General features: G+C 42.1%; 1 protein-coding gene across 3 annotated transcripts in view; it reads right to left on the reverse strand.

Annotated features, from left to right (window-relative positions):
- Nucleotides 1-15,888, reverse strand: part of pamr1 (peptidase domain containing associated with muscle regeneration 1) — an 84,477-nt gene that overhangs the window by 57,890 nt on the left and 10,699 nt on the right. The gene's annotated exons all lie outside the window — the stretch shown is intronic.

A 15,888-nucleotide genomic window follows, 5' to 3' on the forward strand; every position in this document is an offset into this window, starting at 1 on the left:
GAACTAACGCTACACTCGTTACTGTAAGTAGCCTACAATAAAACCTCCATGATTAAAGAGTCAATACTTATCAATACCCACCTACCTGTTCTAAAGGCAGAAACATGTAGAAACCAAAATTTCAGTCTGCTCTGTTTGCGCTGTCCATTCTTGTCCACCGCGCTGTGCAAACACAGCTCTACTCTGCAAATAGCGACTTTACAAACGAGCTAAAATGAAAGATGTCAGTTTGTAGTCTAACTGTTTATCTTAATTTGCAACCAATCTTGAACTTTGGACAAACTCTTGTAAACGTAGCTGCTGTCTAAACGAGCCATCCTCTCCGCTGGAGCGGTAAACCTGTGTATGTATTATAAGACCAAAACAGATACATGTGGCTACTTAATATGCACGTGAATGACACCGCGTTCTTCATTCTTGATGATGTTGCCAGTTGTATTATTTTGCAACAACATTGTCTTATTTCAAATTAGGCATACAGAGACGAAAGGAAGCCGGTTTTCAAGCAATCGGCCTTACAGCTGCTGTTATCCACAACTTTTCACTTCAGGCTCTCTGACAGTGACATTTTTACCTGACAACAGGCCTTTCTTTCTGTAAGCATTTTCCACCAATCAGGACACTGATTACGTTTCAGTAATCAAGACTTTAACCATCAATCCTCAGGGAACTGCCCCCTAATCTGAGATAATGTTCTAGTTAAGTAGCCTATCTAGTTATCATTATGGATTTTCCATGTATTTTAGGGGTTTGCTTACACTAATACATGTAAAAAATAGAGCATTAATTTAGTAAGAAAGTGAAAATATCAAACAAGAAGATGCGTATTAGGTATAATTTTATTTTCTTTATTTGAAAGTCCGGCCCCCGGAGTGTCTGCTTAAAAAAAATTCTGGCCCTTGGAAAAATGTAGTTGATGACCCCTGGTCTAGCTTTACTGCTAATGGCACAACATCCAGTGGCAGTGGCTAGCTGGGTTAGAACCATTTTCTAAAGCTTCATGGTAGGTGCGGCGTATATTTTCCTGCTTTTTTGTCCTTTGCCAATCACACCTATGATATTTCTTTCAGGGCCAGTAAAAATGTAGAAGGGGCCAGCAAAACCCTGATCTAATGGCCCTTGGGGCCAGTGGGGATTTTTTTTATGTTGAGCCCTGCATTACCTCAGGGAAATATCCAGCCCATGGGCATACGCTTTGACTAGAAAAAAAAGCATGGTCCTTTTAATACACTGCTATGTTTTAATTGAAAACAATATCAGAGCAGGCCAAAATCATGTGTGTCAAAAACACCGACGGACCCCAGAGGGATTATTAAAGTAATGGTTCGGAGTAATTCACCCTAGGGTCCTTTGCACCATGACCTCGAGCCAAACACCCCCCCAGAAGCTTTTTTCACCTGGGTCTAACATTGGGAGAGTTAGCTAGAGTAGCGTTATCAGCTGAATAGCTTAGCGCAGGGGCTAATGGACCCACGTTTGTATCTTGTAAGTTACCCCACTAATAATGCCCGAAATGATACCAAACGTCTACAAGTAGTACAAATAGGTTATGCTCTCATAAAACGATGGATTGGAAAGTTTGTACACCAGAAGTTTATGAACACTTGCCTGCTCTCTTCAGCTCTCTGTTGCTGCTGCTGCTGCTACCTGCAGTTAGACGTGTTTAGGGCCATCTACAAATTACTACACCGAAAAGAGATACAACAAAAATATTTATTAATTCAATGATTAAATAAGGTAATGTCTCCAAACTTACCTCAATTATTACTTGTCTCCTGCTAGTTATACTACAGCACTTACTTAAAAAAAAAGTTAAATTAATAAATATTTTTGTTGCATCTTTTTTCCGGTGTTGTAATTTGTAGACGGCCCTAAGCACTCGTCTTACAGCAGCAACAACAACAGCAGAGAGCAGAAGCCAGCAGGCAAGTGTTATTTACATAAACTTCTGGTGTACTTACAAACTTTCCAATCCATCGTTTTATGAGAGCATAACCTATTTGTACGACTTGTAGACGTTTGGTATCATTTCGGCATCGTATGTGTCAAATGCATTGAATACAAACGCGATGAATCCGCTAAGCTATTCAGCTGATAACGCTACTCTAGCTAACTCTTCCAATGTTCGACCCAGGTGAAAAAAGCTTCCGGGGGGGTGTTTGGCTCGAGGTCATGGTGCAAAGGACCCTAGGGTGAATTACTCCGAACCATCACTTTAAGTACTCGTATCGGTACTTGGTATCGGTGCGTACCCAAATGTAAGTAGTTTTACTTGGTTTTAAAAAAAGTGGTTTCGGTGCATCCCTAGAAATTAGCATTGGAAAATCTTACTCCTACTTAACAGCATGAAAATATATGCTAATTCTTGACATACTTGTGTGTCAGTGGAGCTTTCTTTTTTTTTTTCAAAGTGTGCTGTGACTGTGTCATAAGGGCTTTGTCCTCCCCATGCCTGAAGTGCAAAGAGAATCGATACACAGAAGGGCAAGAGGATGTGTGATACTTGATGACAAAATACCTACAAGCTGCTGAAACAGCACATTCCTTCCTGCTAGCTGACCACTTGCTCTCTGAATGTTAGCGTTGGCTGGAGGCTGTACCCTGTTGGAGACCTGCGTGCGGTCACAGTAGTCCTTTTGAATTATAGCACCCATTGGCTGTTCCAGTGCTCAGTAATTTGGTCATTTCTATGTAAATTGCGCTTTGTGCCGCCATAGAAGGCTGTTGTACCACACAAACGCTCCGGCTTGCCTCGTTCCGTAATGGTACACTGTTACACTGAATGATTAAAGCTAACTGTGAGAAAATGGCACTACAGTCAATCAGTTAAGTAGATAGGTCGACAGGAGTGTAGATAGAAGAGGAGGGCACTCAGGCATGCGCGGCGAGGCGGATGTTTTGGGTTGCGTCCAGCCTGCTGGCTTCTCTCTTCAGACGGGAGAAGAGAGAAGAGCCCACAAGAGACAAACATTAGGGGGTTATGGCTGACTCTGCAGTATCATTGTCATTTGAACAAGATTGGACATGCCTTAGTGAGGTGAGGTGGGACTACCTAGTACAGGAGATAGCAGAATGAGGCAATATATAAAAAAAAAATATATATATATATATATATATATATATATATATATATACATAAGTTAATGAAGCTTATTTGATTTCACTGCTATTCTACCTCAGGATTTTTATAAACTTAGGCTTGGGCACAAATCTTGGCAGCATTGCAAGCCAGGAAATCTCAGCTCTCACGGACATTTTAATGCCTTCTGTCCTTGACAATAATATCACTTGGTGGCATTGCTACCTTCAAGTATCCTAAGAAAACTGTGTTGTGGACAGTTTTTATTTAAAACTAAAAGTGCAGCCTTGTCAGAGTTGTTCTTTCTATCTTTAAAAATAACTGTTATTCAGCCCTGCCTATACAACATTCTGCTATAAGTGAATTATCGTTTCTACATTCACTTGTCTCAACAATGGTTGCTGCGTGCATTATCAAGAGGAGTGGCCTAATCAGCCTGCCTTAAAACCTGGTAGGACCAGCCATGATTTTCACCAGGCCATACCAGGACTTATTCTTCCTATCAAATATGGTGAGCAAGTGTTACATGGTTATTGAGTTGTGATACGTTTCATTCAAGATTGTGTAACTTTAATGGCAAAAAAGTTAAAAACAGAGGATCAAATGCATTTAACATAAAGCTGAAATACCGCTTGTTAGTACAGAAACCTTAATAAAAGGTACCCTGTACTCACAATGGTATATGTTATATTACAATGGTAATACCAAGACTGCCCTCCCCTGAGTAGGGCTGGGTACTGAATTCACTACGATAAAGGCACCGAACAAATTTTAAGTATTGAGTATCAAAACATTCCTCATCATTCAATACCCAATTTCAATACTAAGGAGTCAATCTTATCAGTGTCAGTGAGCCAATAAGCATGCAGCACGTTTCTACCAAGATCTAATAATGCTGGTGATTGGCTGTTTAACATGTTACACGTTGTAGAGGCAAGCAGGAAAAAACTATGTTACGCACAGAGATGAGGTTCACGTAGTAGAAGCTGAAAAATAAATAAAATGATTTGTGCCGTAATGTGTGTAATGTAATTTCTTTTTGATTCATAAAATTGGTATTGAAAAACGTATCAAAGTCACGGTATTGGTATTGGTATTGATATCGTTATCAACAATTTTTTAAACGATACCCAGCCCTACCCCTGACAAACTCCCACATAACTCGCTTTTTCAAGCAGCAATTAGGACCCATATTAATGTTTATAGTGGCAACGCCGTCTGGCGGCCTTAGTAATTATGCTGTGACCAAAGCAGGAAGTACGGTGGCAAAGTATAATAGTGCAAAATTCTGCATAAGGAGGCAGGTTGGGGTGGTGAATAGAACAAACAAACACTAGACTTTAACACAAACAAACACAGGACTTTCACCCAGGAGACCAGGGGTCAAGTCCCGTTTGAAAACGCCAATATGGGTTGATTTAGAGGGTAGGAATAACAATCTAAATAATAATCTAAATGTATATCTTCGCATGGTTTGGAGGACTTGTTGACACTAGCATGATGACTTGCATGCACAGGCAACGTATCACACATCCCTGGTGCCAGTTTCAAACTATTCCGCTGATTGACAGTTTAATGGCAGTAGATGTCCAAAAAGGTGCAGCAATGCACGCCAACAAAGGCACTGAAGAACACTTCATGCTCGCAAACGAGGATGTCAACAAAACAACATTTACAATATTAAAAAAAATGGATTTGAAAATGTTTTATTAGGAAGGACATGCATTTAAAGATGCACACTATTTGTTCTGATGAGAAACACTGAATGTAAACGTTCTGTTTGATTACAAGAAAACTCCACAATGCACCTTTAAATTCCCCAATTTTAGCCATTGAGTCAAATAAAAATAGAAGTCAAGAAGAGCCTTAACCTTTGTGTTGTCTTCCAATCAAGCTTGAAAAAAAGTTTTTTCCAACGTTTTAAATTGTTACATTTTTTCTTCTACACATTTTCAGCTTTTATTTCTACGTCCCATATTTTCTGATATAAAACAAAAATTGAAAACGGGTCAATTTGACCCGAAGTCAACACAAGGGTTAACATATTGCTTTCATGCCTTTCATGTTTGTGGGGAGTCAGCCAGCTGAGACGGAGAAGGGCTCGGATGTCTGTGTGCTATTGGGGCAAACTGAAGATGAAGTGAAGATTAGTCTTCGTTCCTCCCAGGCCAACAGAATGGCTGGCAATGACTGGGGATATGGGCATCTGCAATTAGCAGAAAAAGTGGACAAAAACTATAAAAGGGTTAATAAAAAATACAGACATTTTCCTCATCTTTTGAAGTTTAATTATATGTTATCATGTACGCTTTAAAGATATTGCCTCTCCCAAAGACATTCCTTTCCTTTCCCACCTGTGACCTGACTCATCTTAAATTACAAGTCTGAGAGATCCGGGCCCATTACGCCAGCAGCCACAACAATTATACACAAGTGCAGGGTGAGGCTTAGTGTCTAGCACTTTGTGACACCCTTACATTACTTTAACCAAAGGGAGACAATACAGGGTGTAGTGGTTCACTTCCTTCCACGTTGAGTGTCAATCCAAGCAGCAAACCTTTGTGTTTTAACCTTATTCTATACCACAAATCTTTTGGCAACTGAAATGCTGCATGTGGGAGGTTTCAATGTCCTCACAATAAAAAAAAAAAAAAAAAAAAGCACTTGACAGACAAGGCTGGGTTACAGGAAATTCAGAGGGCCATATCATTTTGTGAATCAGCAAGGCTTAACAAAACAAAAAGGCGTGTGGCTACTATCCTTGTCTTGGTTTTATAAAGGTCTCCTCACTCACCCTTTTCCCTTAATTCCCCTCCACTTTTCCTCATTCTATTTCTTCACATCTATTCGGCCTGTGCAAATATTGCCATTGTGAAACCCTGTGAGCATTGATTGATTGCGGGTGTGAGCTAATCGTCTAGCAACAAAGACATCTTCCACAAAATCAATGCCACTGAAAGAGAAACTAAATCTTTTTAGGGTTCCACAATCCTTTGTAATATAGCATTGTCTACCAGGGGAATATTTAGTATTTTGTCTACTTTCGTTTAGGTTCCAACTCCTTTGCGTTTGGAAGCAGCTGATTTATTCCATATAATTTATCCTTTAATAGAGAAAAGCTTTTTTTTTTTGAAATAAGGTTTATTGAACACTTGGGGTTTGAGATATATCACCGAAATCAGATTCTTTATACAAGTCCATTTTAATGGCCGAATTGATAGCCTCCCATCAGGAAAATGAAAAGGTACAGAGATTGGCTGAAGATAGAAAACAGACATATCCAGCAAAGGGGCAGGGGGGAGAAACTGCACAGACGGACTTATCTTCAATGGCACCATTTATTTTCAAGTACTACGGCTGTATGTTAAAATTGGAACTGAAATACGTAAATAATGTAAAATAAACAAATAATGTCAAATAAATAAACACATACAGTAACGAGAGCTTAAAGTGCTTAAAAAAACTGGTGAACTGAGACTGAGATGGACAGATTCACTTCTCTTCAATGATTATGCTTTGCACCATTTATTTGAATGTACTATGTCAACTAAAGTGTATCTTCTAAACAATAACAAGTGCTTAAAGTGCTAAAGAACTGAACTGGAAAACTGAAGATTAGAAGTGAAATCAAGGCCATTATCTACTTTTTTTTTCCAGGTTGTAAGCAAAGTCCTGCAAACTCTTCCACTGTAGAGCGATGCCATGAGTGTTCATGTAACTTGCATGTTGATTTGAAATCGACAGGCTAGTTAACGCTTTTTTGTCTTCTGCTAGTTTTCTACGCAGGGTGACCAATGGCTGCGAAATTGTGAATGACAAGTCATGTTCCGCAATAAATGTGCACAAATGTATTTTTAAGACTGGGGTCTAACTCATGACGAGCAAGCACTTTCTTACCGCTGCTGGTATATAGTAGCTTCAAAACGTGCAGAAACAAGCACCAGGCTCTCTGGCACCAACTGCCAAAAGGCTCGCCGTCTCTACTTACTTCTTCTGTCCACGGCCAGCGCCATTTATTTTTGAGGACACCATTCCCAGGCTTCATGAACTTGCGCTCCATGCTTTCACCTTCACCGACAACGCTAACGTGACATATGGATCTCAATCACACTGTGTTGCCAGGAACCGCCCTGCTCTGCTTCTGATAGGCTAAGGGCCCTATTTTAACGTTCTGAAACGCAAGTATCAAACGCAAGTAGCTTTGTGGGCGGATCTCGGGTGCTGTTGCTATTATAGCGGCGGGATAAACGACTCTTGCGCCCGACAAATCTAAAATGGGTTGGTCTGAAGTAGCTACATTACTCATAGGTGTGGTTTGGGCGTAAGGTTCAATAAACCAATCAGAGCGTTATCTCACATTCCTTTTAAAAGCAGGCGCGCTTCTTCCATGGCGGATTGCTATTATAATGGCGGATTTGCTAGGTGCACGCTCTTAATACATGCACGGGCGCACGCCAGGGGCGGTTCCAGCCGATGAGACCGACGTTTGCTATTGATTTTTCTTTTTGACAAAATGTAAATAAAGAAATAAACGAAAACATACTTTACGATGTTTTGGGCTCACTCTCACTGAATCGTGAGGTTATGAATGCATGGTGATATTTTTGCAATGTAGTCTAACATTAGACCGGGATTACCTCACTATAGACGATGCAGCTCTTCTGTCTCTCCTCTCCTGTGTTGCTGCTGCTGGGCATTTGGGTTAAGTGGCATCGGTACATGCAGTTCAACATCACATCTCCTTAAGTCCTCTAATATTTCCTCATTTGTGTCATCAACACATCCATGATTCATGGAAATGTTTTGTAAAACAAGGTCATATTTTTCCTTGTATTTATGTACGGTTTGCAAAAATGGGAACTGCTGGGTCTGTGAGATGAAAGAAGCAAAGTGTATGCACAGTGTGCACACTCTACATTACGGCCAAGCTTGCGCCCCTAAAATATCATCTGAATAACGCGCCACTGACTTTAGACCAGGTTTTTCCTGGTCTGTGGCGGAATTGTTTTCTGAAACTGCAAAATAGCACCAGGGAATGTTTAAGCCGGAACACGCCTCCTCTTTTTGCTGAACCGCACCCGGGAGCGCAAGTTCATTCCCTAATTTACCGACGTGCGACTGTGGAGGGAAAAGTCCGCTGTGCGTCGGGTGCAAAATAGGAATGATACATGCATCGGTGTACAAAGTCAATTGCGCTGGGTGCAAGATAGGGCCCTTAACGTTAGTTAGAGCTGCGTTCCTCTCATATGATTGGTAGGTGAAATCAATTGACTAGAAAATATTAAACTGCATGCAAGTTCCTAATTTTTTTTTAAATGTTTTCCTCACAGCCGCACGCCAGAGATACGACACGGTGCCGGAATACTTTAAGCCCTGCGTAAGATGCTAAACCTACTAGCATTTCTGGCTTACTATCTGACTACCTACAGTCGTAACTGAGCATTTCAACTTCAAAGGCCAAGGAGCACATCATTAAAAGGTGCACTTTGAGTTTCTGCATGGTTTCAGCGCGATTTCATTTTTGTCTCAAATCGTAGGCATCGCTCCTTGATCCGCTAGCTGCCTGCCCCTTGAATACACTGTGAAAAAGCCCAGTCTTGGGAGACAACACAGGGGTCGTAAACGTCAAACAAACAGTAGGTGCACAGGCGTGCAACAAAATACAACAAAACACGTTCCAGCCAATCACCGACAAGATGTTTGGGGGAGGGGGTGGGGGTTAGTGACAGTTTGACAGTTTGTCAGTTAGTCATGACCGTTACGGAAACATGGTGGGAGGGGCGAGCTTGCTCTGTTTTGTTTTGTATTTACTTGGAACGTCAACAGAAGTGTCGTCATGCAGGAACTCATAGTGCACCTTTAACCATAGATATTGTTCTATATCTATGCCTTAAACTAACTATGTTAGCTTTTTGTTTACATTTAAAAAATACATGTTTACGACCAGCCGCTGTGTATAATTTTTTCACTGTGTGTCCAGGATGCTATCAGAGTTTAGGTTAATGTTAACATTTACCTCGGAAGTCAGAAGAGGTCGGAATTGAGAATGACGTAACACCCAAGTTGACCAGTGTTCCAGTAACAAGTCCGAAAACCAGCATATTTAACAGGGGGACTCTAGCCAAGTTAACCATTGTTAGCAATACCAGTTGATTGCATTTTGTGGTACTTTGCATGTACAAACACTGTAGCAACATGTCCACAGATGGACAGTACTGTGTGTACGAGTCAGTATTAAGAACAGTATATTCCTACAGCTTTTACTGTTGATGCTCGAAGCAGCCATGTTGGATTTCTGATGTTGAGGTTGGCAAGAGCATCTATCCTGCTTTTTATTATATTTGAACCTTATCCAGCATCACCCGAAAGATCTTTTAATCTAATGTTAAACGTGAAAACATACCGTTTGAAAATACAAACGAGTATGTAAGCTAAGAAGCCAACAGGATTATGTCCGAGAATAAGTCTGTACTAATTTTACTTTACAAAACGTATAATACATGGGTTAACCAGTTATTCGCTGCAATACAAAAACAACGCCGGTGAGGATGGTGAATTATTGCCGGGGAAATGCAGTTTCATTCTCTGTCTTTTAAGACAATGACACGTTTATAGCAATTAGGTGCATATTTAAGACCCTTTTACAGAGTTCTCATTTAAAAATGAGTCAGCGATTTCAAGTAATTAATGGATCTGACATTAGCTTAATTAGCTAGCTAGCTACACCTAATATAACATGACAGCGTCAGTTGTCATATCAGTTGGCAAAACTGAAGGTCGCTGGCTAGAAAAGCCTGCTTTTGTCTTCTTTAAATCCAGTCCAGCGGTGAATCTGCCACCATTTGCCAGGTGAGAACGGAAAGCTGGACATTGTGAAGGGCATTTTGTATGGTTCTTGACATTTTATAGAATTAACTTTTAATTGATTACTCAAAAAGAAATCGAAAGATGAATCAATGATGACAACAATAGTTGCAGCTCTATACTCATCACACTCACACATATACAGTATGTGCACAACATCGCAGTAGAGCAGGAGACTGAAAAGAGCCAAGGACACACACCTGGTACACACATCTAAACAAACCTCTGCTTTCACTGAAAGACAAACAAATGGAGGCCAATGTAGTTACTCTGCTATAGGACAGGCTCGGGCAGATCGGTGACTTTGTGCATGCTGTGCAGGAACGACAGAGTCAGGCCCGACCACGACCCCAGCCATGTTCTGTTTTTATAACCCTCAGCCTTTTGAAAAACACCCCCCTCTCTGCCATCCCCGAGATCTGAGCAATTTCTTTCCATCTGAAGTTGCCGCTGGACTGTAGATTACACGCTCGTGTTCCCATCTAGTAAAAACAATAGGTATGTGTGTGTGTGTGTGTGTGTGTGTGTGTGTGTGTGTGTGTGTGTGTGTGTGTGTGTGTGTGTGTGTGTGTGTGTGGGTGCATGCATGTTGTCAGCAGGCTTGTATTCCATGCTTATTCCGTGATTCTAGGGCATATTACCCAAACCTAAGACAGTTGACCACCAGAACTAATCCTTCAGCCTTGTTGGCGGTCAACATGTAACATGTTGCCGTTCATAGGTACAGTATGAGGATGCCTGAAACCCCCTCCCCCACCCCTCCACCCTTCTTCCTCCCAGTCTCCCCTTCAGGAGTTCCCATAATTCACCGGGCCTCAAATCTCATGCGGACATTCCTGAACTTCAGAGGCATATCGGCAGATGAGAGTCTGGATTTATGGCTTGCTGATGGACAGTGGAGGGGGAGCGTAGCGGGGGTGGAAAGGTGATAGGGTCTACTTCAAAGAGGAGGAAGCGTTTGTTGTTGTTGCTCTCCTAGGCTCACTGTTGCACACATATGCACAGCTTTCTGCCTCTGGCAGCTGGAGTGCTCACTCACCGGTTTAAGGCCCTGAAACACCAAGCCGACGGCCGCTGACTACTAGCCGAAGACGTCCACCTGTGGCGTCGCCGCTCGTTGGCCCTTGTCGCCTTTGTCTGGGCCAAAAATTAGCACTGGAACACAGCACAGACTACAGCCGACGGCCAAGTACCACATACGTTTTGCGCATTCAATTCAATTTTATTTATAGTATCAAATCATAACAGAGTTATCTCGAGACACTTTACAGATAGAGTAGGTCTAGACCACACTCTATAAATTCCAAAACCCCAACAATTACAGTAATTCCCTCAAGAGCAAGCATTAGCAGTGGCTATTGCGACAGTGGCGAGGAAAAACTCCCTTTTAGGAAGAAACCTCAGAACCAGACTCTTGGTAGGCGGTGTCTGACGGGCCGGTTGGGGGTGTGATGAACAGTGGCACATAATAGTCACAATAAAGATAATGGAACAGTGACTTCGAAGGTCAAGGAACTAACTCCCCATACCAGCAGGCGGCGGTAATCTATTCATCATTCAACAAGGGAAACCGGATACCTTTGTTATAATACCCACAACAAACAGCGTTTGCTCTAGGAGCAGCAGAACGGAACAGAGCCTACGGTCCCTCAGCTTCACTTCCCGCCGGGAAGACAGCGGTACTGGGAGATGGCTAACCGGACTGTGCCTGTCTCCGTACAGTGGGAGCGGAGCGACCGAACGGCCGGCTGCTGGCTCGTTAGCTAACGTTAGCTTTTTTCTTTTATTTCACCCGCCCAACATGCCTTCATCATACACTGGTTACCGAAAATTAGCCAAACAAACGTGTCACTCATCTGGCCATAGCATTGTGCTTTCCTATGAAGTGACAAGAGTGTGTGAATTAAACATTAAGTTGTTACATTTGACTAATTTAGAGGATGGCCGGCTGGCTGGTAAGCTAGCTTTGCTTGCTAGGGGGGTAAATGTGTAGCGGTGCAGAGGGCGCAGAGATAGAGAGAGAGGTCTTTTACGGTCTTTATATTAAATATCACGATATAGGATATTAGTTTATTAACGTTAGTTTATTTTGAAATATGTGTAGGTATGTAGAGATATTTTAAAATACATGTTATTGTTGGAATAAATATGCTTAAACAAGTAACGTTAGTTATGTATATCTCGTTGTAGGCTATTTCTGCCATTTTATGGAAAATAAATAGTTATTCCAATAGTTCAAACCTGTGTGTTTTTAGAAGGAACATTCAAACATAATTTTTGACCAGTTTTGACAGCTCTGTGTGTATTTTAGGGCTGCTCCCTCTTAGTCGATTAGTCGACTAATCGGTCGTTTTGGTCTTAGTCAACTTAGATTTCTTTAGTCGATTAGTCATGTTTGATGCTTTTTTCATGCTGAATGACTTATTTCCAAGAAACATACGAGCACGTCTCTGGTAAACACAAGAATTAAAGTGGTGCTTTTGCATGACTCTTTGCGGAGAAACTCCGATTTACAGATCTGTCGATTAAATCAAATAATCGATTAGTCGATACAATTGAATGAGTGTTAGTCGACTAAGAATCGAGCACAGCCTTAGTGTATTTAATTGATCAGATGAGATGAAAAATGAAAGGAGCCTTGGGTGTGCCTGTCACAGTCGTTTGTTTGTTTTGCTCACTCTTGTTTCCAAGCTGAAAAGCCAATCAGATGAATTGGCTGTTCAGCTGACGGCCGACAACCACCGACGCCGGTTCAACATTACAACGACACAAAACACAAAACAGGCAGATGAGGCCGACACAGCACACCGCACAGACTAGGCCGAGCGTCGGCTTGGTGTGTCAGGGCCTTTACACACAGTCACACACAGTTATCTTTCATTTCATTATTTTCAACCAGTATGACCAGATATATGTGGTGGTTTGCATCCTTGAAGTTTGACTTTCTTACTCTCCCACATTGACAGAGACAACGAACTATTACAGATATGATTTAGCCTTTCATTTTTCATAATATCAAAGGTGACCCTTCAAAGATTGCCTGCATGCTTTTTTATTGCACCTGCATAACATATTACTCTTGCTCTTAAATGCCACCTCCCTCTCAGCTATTAGAATTTGTTTGTGTGACTTTGCATACAACATCATAGGTCACAGACAAATGTGCGAGTGTGTGGATGTTTGCATCTATCCATATTTGTATGTGCGAGTGTGTTTGTATTTGCGTGTGTGAGAACACCCTCCGTTTCCAACCAGCTAGTGTTATGTTATAGGGGCCCCGCGGTGTGTGTGAGGTTGATGGATGTGTAGAGTGGTGTCGTTTCTCTGAGCCGGATGTGTAATGAACCCTGCTTTGCTTCGGTAACATTTGGGTTGATTGATTACAAACAAAGGCCATTTAACATGCAGGGGTGCTGCCTCTTAACAATGCAACGCAGCTTCACAGATGGGATTACACATATATGGCATGAGAAAAGACCACAGCGCGCTGCTTGTTAAATTAAAGCTGTGCTGTTATCCAGCTTTCCTTCTGCCCACATGAGATGATTCACAATGTTCTCATCTTTATACTGTATTGTTTACTTTGTACACACTTTTACAGAAAAGAAAATAACAGAACTGTTTATGTTGTTGCAGCTTTATATGTCCAAATTGTCTCTTTTGTATACATTTTCTCATTCCCTCCGCCCCATCTTTTTCTCATTTAACACTCGCTAAGATTTTCCTCTTTGAGTTGGCCAACTCCACTCATTGTTAAGGTGGAAAGCTGATGTAACTCTTATTCCCAGTAACCAGGGCGATCCAAAAGGCTCCGGTCCTCCTGCTGCTTAATCAGACCACTGTTTGTTCACTCTCCCTTTTCTCATGGTCTGGCCTGCCAACTAAAACCAGCCAGGCATTAATGAAAAGCAAAATATGCATCTTTATCTCCTCTCACATGGGAGTTTCAGATTATCTTTGAAGCTGAATTTTTACAGACTATATACAGGCACAAAATGGAATATTTATATATATTCCATTTATATATAAAACTCCTGTCTGTTTATGCCCTCACATTGTTTTCCATCTCTTCCCCTTACAGGGAGCTTCTCTAACCTGCCTCATTTCAGTCATTGCAGGAGAGCTGCAAATGGCTGATGCTAGGGTGTGTGTGTGTGTGTGTGTGTGTGTGTGTGTGTGTGTGTGTGTGTGTGTGTGTGTGTGTGTGTGTGTGTGTGTGCGCGCATGTTTTGAGTGTTGCGCTGGCCCTGAAGTGACACAACGAGGGTATAAATAGAGCAGGCCCACAGATCATAGTGCCAGACAGAATGTGGCATCTGCTGTGCTGGGAGTGCAATGTGTTGGAGAGCCTCTAAACTCCTCTCCATTCCTTTTCCCTCTCCTCTCAGTCTCTCATCTTCCTCCCTTCTAGTCCTGTTGATTTCCTCCCTCTCGCTACCTTTATCATCTTTATGTCTCGTCCTCCTATTCCTTTTCCACTTTCTTCCTTCAGTCTCTCCCTCCCTCTGCCTCATTTTCCTTTTGTCCTGCCTCCCTCTCGCATACTGCCACACATCTGCTGCCATGTGCTGAGTGTTGCGGAGCAGTCCCAGTTTCAATTTAGGCTATAAGATCCTATTTCTAAACACACAGAGGGAACCGGAGAGGGGGGGAAAGCGAGCGATAGAAACATAGGAAGTGGGGGGATAAAGGCAGATAGATGGCCCTGCAGTGGTTAACATCAAAGCGTGATTTCACATTAAAGGTGGTTTACAAATTCCTCAACCGCAATGCTACACATGTTCCATGTAAAAGCAATTTAATCCCATGGGATTATGTGGTGTACTTGCAAGGCAATCTTGAGTGGGACGGGCAACTCCGTAAGCACGGGAGATAAAAGCTAAGTCATTGTGATTCTCTGCAGGTTATTTCCCACCCAGAGCCAATTATCAATCCTACTGATTTAGCGATTCATTTTCCTGCTCTCAGTATAAAGCCATTACAAAGTGACCGTAACCCCCTCTATGTCAAATATACAGGAAAGCGTATCCCAACAACATGACTCATTCATACTTTCCACCCACACTCCCCCTACACATCCTTACACCACAAAAAAAATTCAATTAAGAATGATTTCCTTCTAGCGTCGCTGTACTAACTGTATTCATTCATCTACCAGTGTTTTTTTTATTTATTTCCCAGAAGCACATCACTTAATCTCATAATCTGCTTTTGCTGTGACTAGTGTTGGATTCCCTCAAAGACAGGGGACAGACCGCACAACACAAGTACACGTGCACACGCGCGCGCACGCACACGCACACAAAGTCCCAGTGTCAGCCAAATTAATAAGCAGCTTAGCTGTCATTAGATTTCCATTTTTAAAATGATTCATACATTCTTTATGCCTGCTTCCCCTTTTTCTTTTCATGCTATATCCTTCTCCTCAGCTGCCTCCACGCTCTGTGACAGGTAGTCTTCTGCGTTTGTTTGCTGACTCTGCGCCATGTCCACCCTCTGGCAGTCCAGTAATTGTTTTAAGAGTTGATATTGGACACTGGCAGTTGGAGACTTGCAGCAGGGGAGCGAGTTAGAGGGAGGGGGGGGCTGCCAACAGGAACATGGAGAACTGTCCGTCAGAGAACAGCGGCAGGTCATCTTTTCATCCTTTTGTTTGCTCGCAAAGCAGTGTTCGCGCCTGTGAAGACGAAATTCAATCTTCCTCCTTTCACTCACCGTTTTTCTCTCCCCTCCACATCAGCCCACCCCTGCTAAAACTATTGTCCGCTTTCTATTGTCCCTCGAACCTTCTCTTCCCCTTTTCTCACTCTTCTTCTCTGTCTCTCGGTCTTCTTCTTTCTCACGACTCCGTCAGTCACATCGGCAACACACACAAAAGAATCTCCTCAATTTTGTTGGCCTTGGGTGTAGTTGTTTGAGTGAACATTGTGTGAATCTCTTTTGGC

This window comes from Perca fluviatilis, chromosome 8, assembly GCF_010015445.1.
Source record: "Perca fluviatilis chromosome 8, GENO_Pfluv_1.0, whole genome shotgun sequence".
Lineage (NCBI taxonomy): Eukaryota > Metazoa > Chordata > Actinopteri > Perciformes > Percidae > Perca > Perca fluviatilis.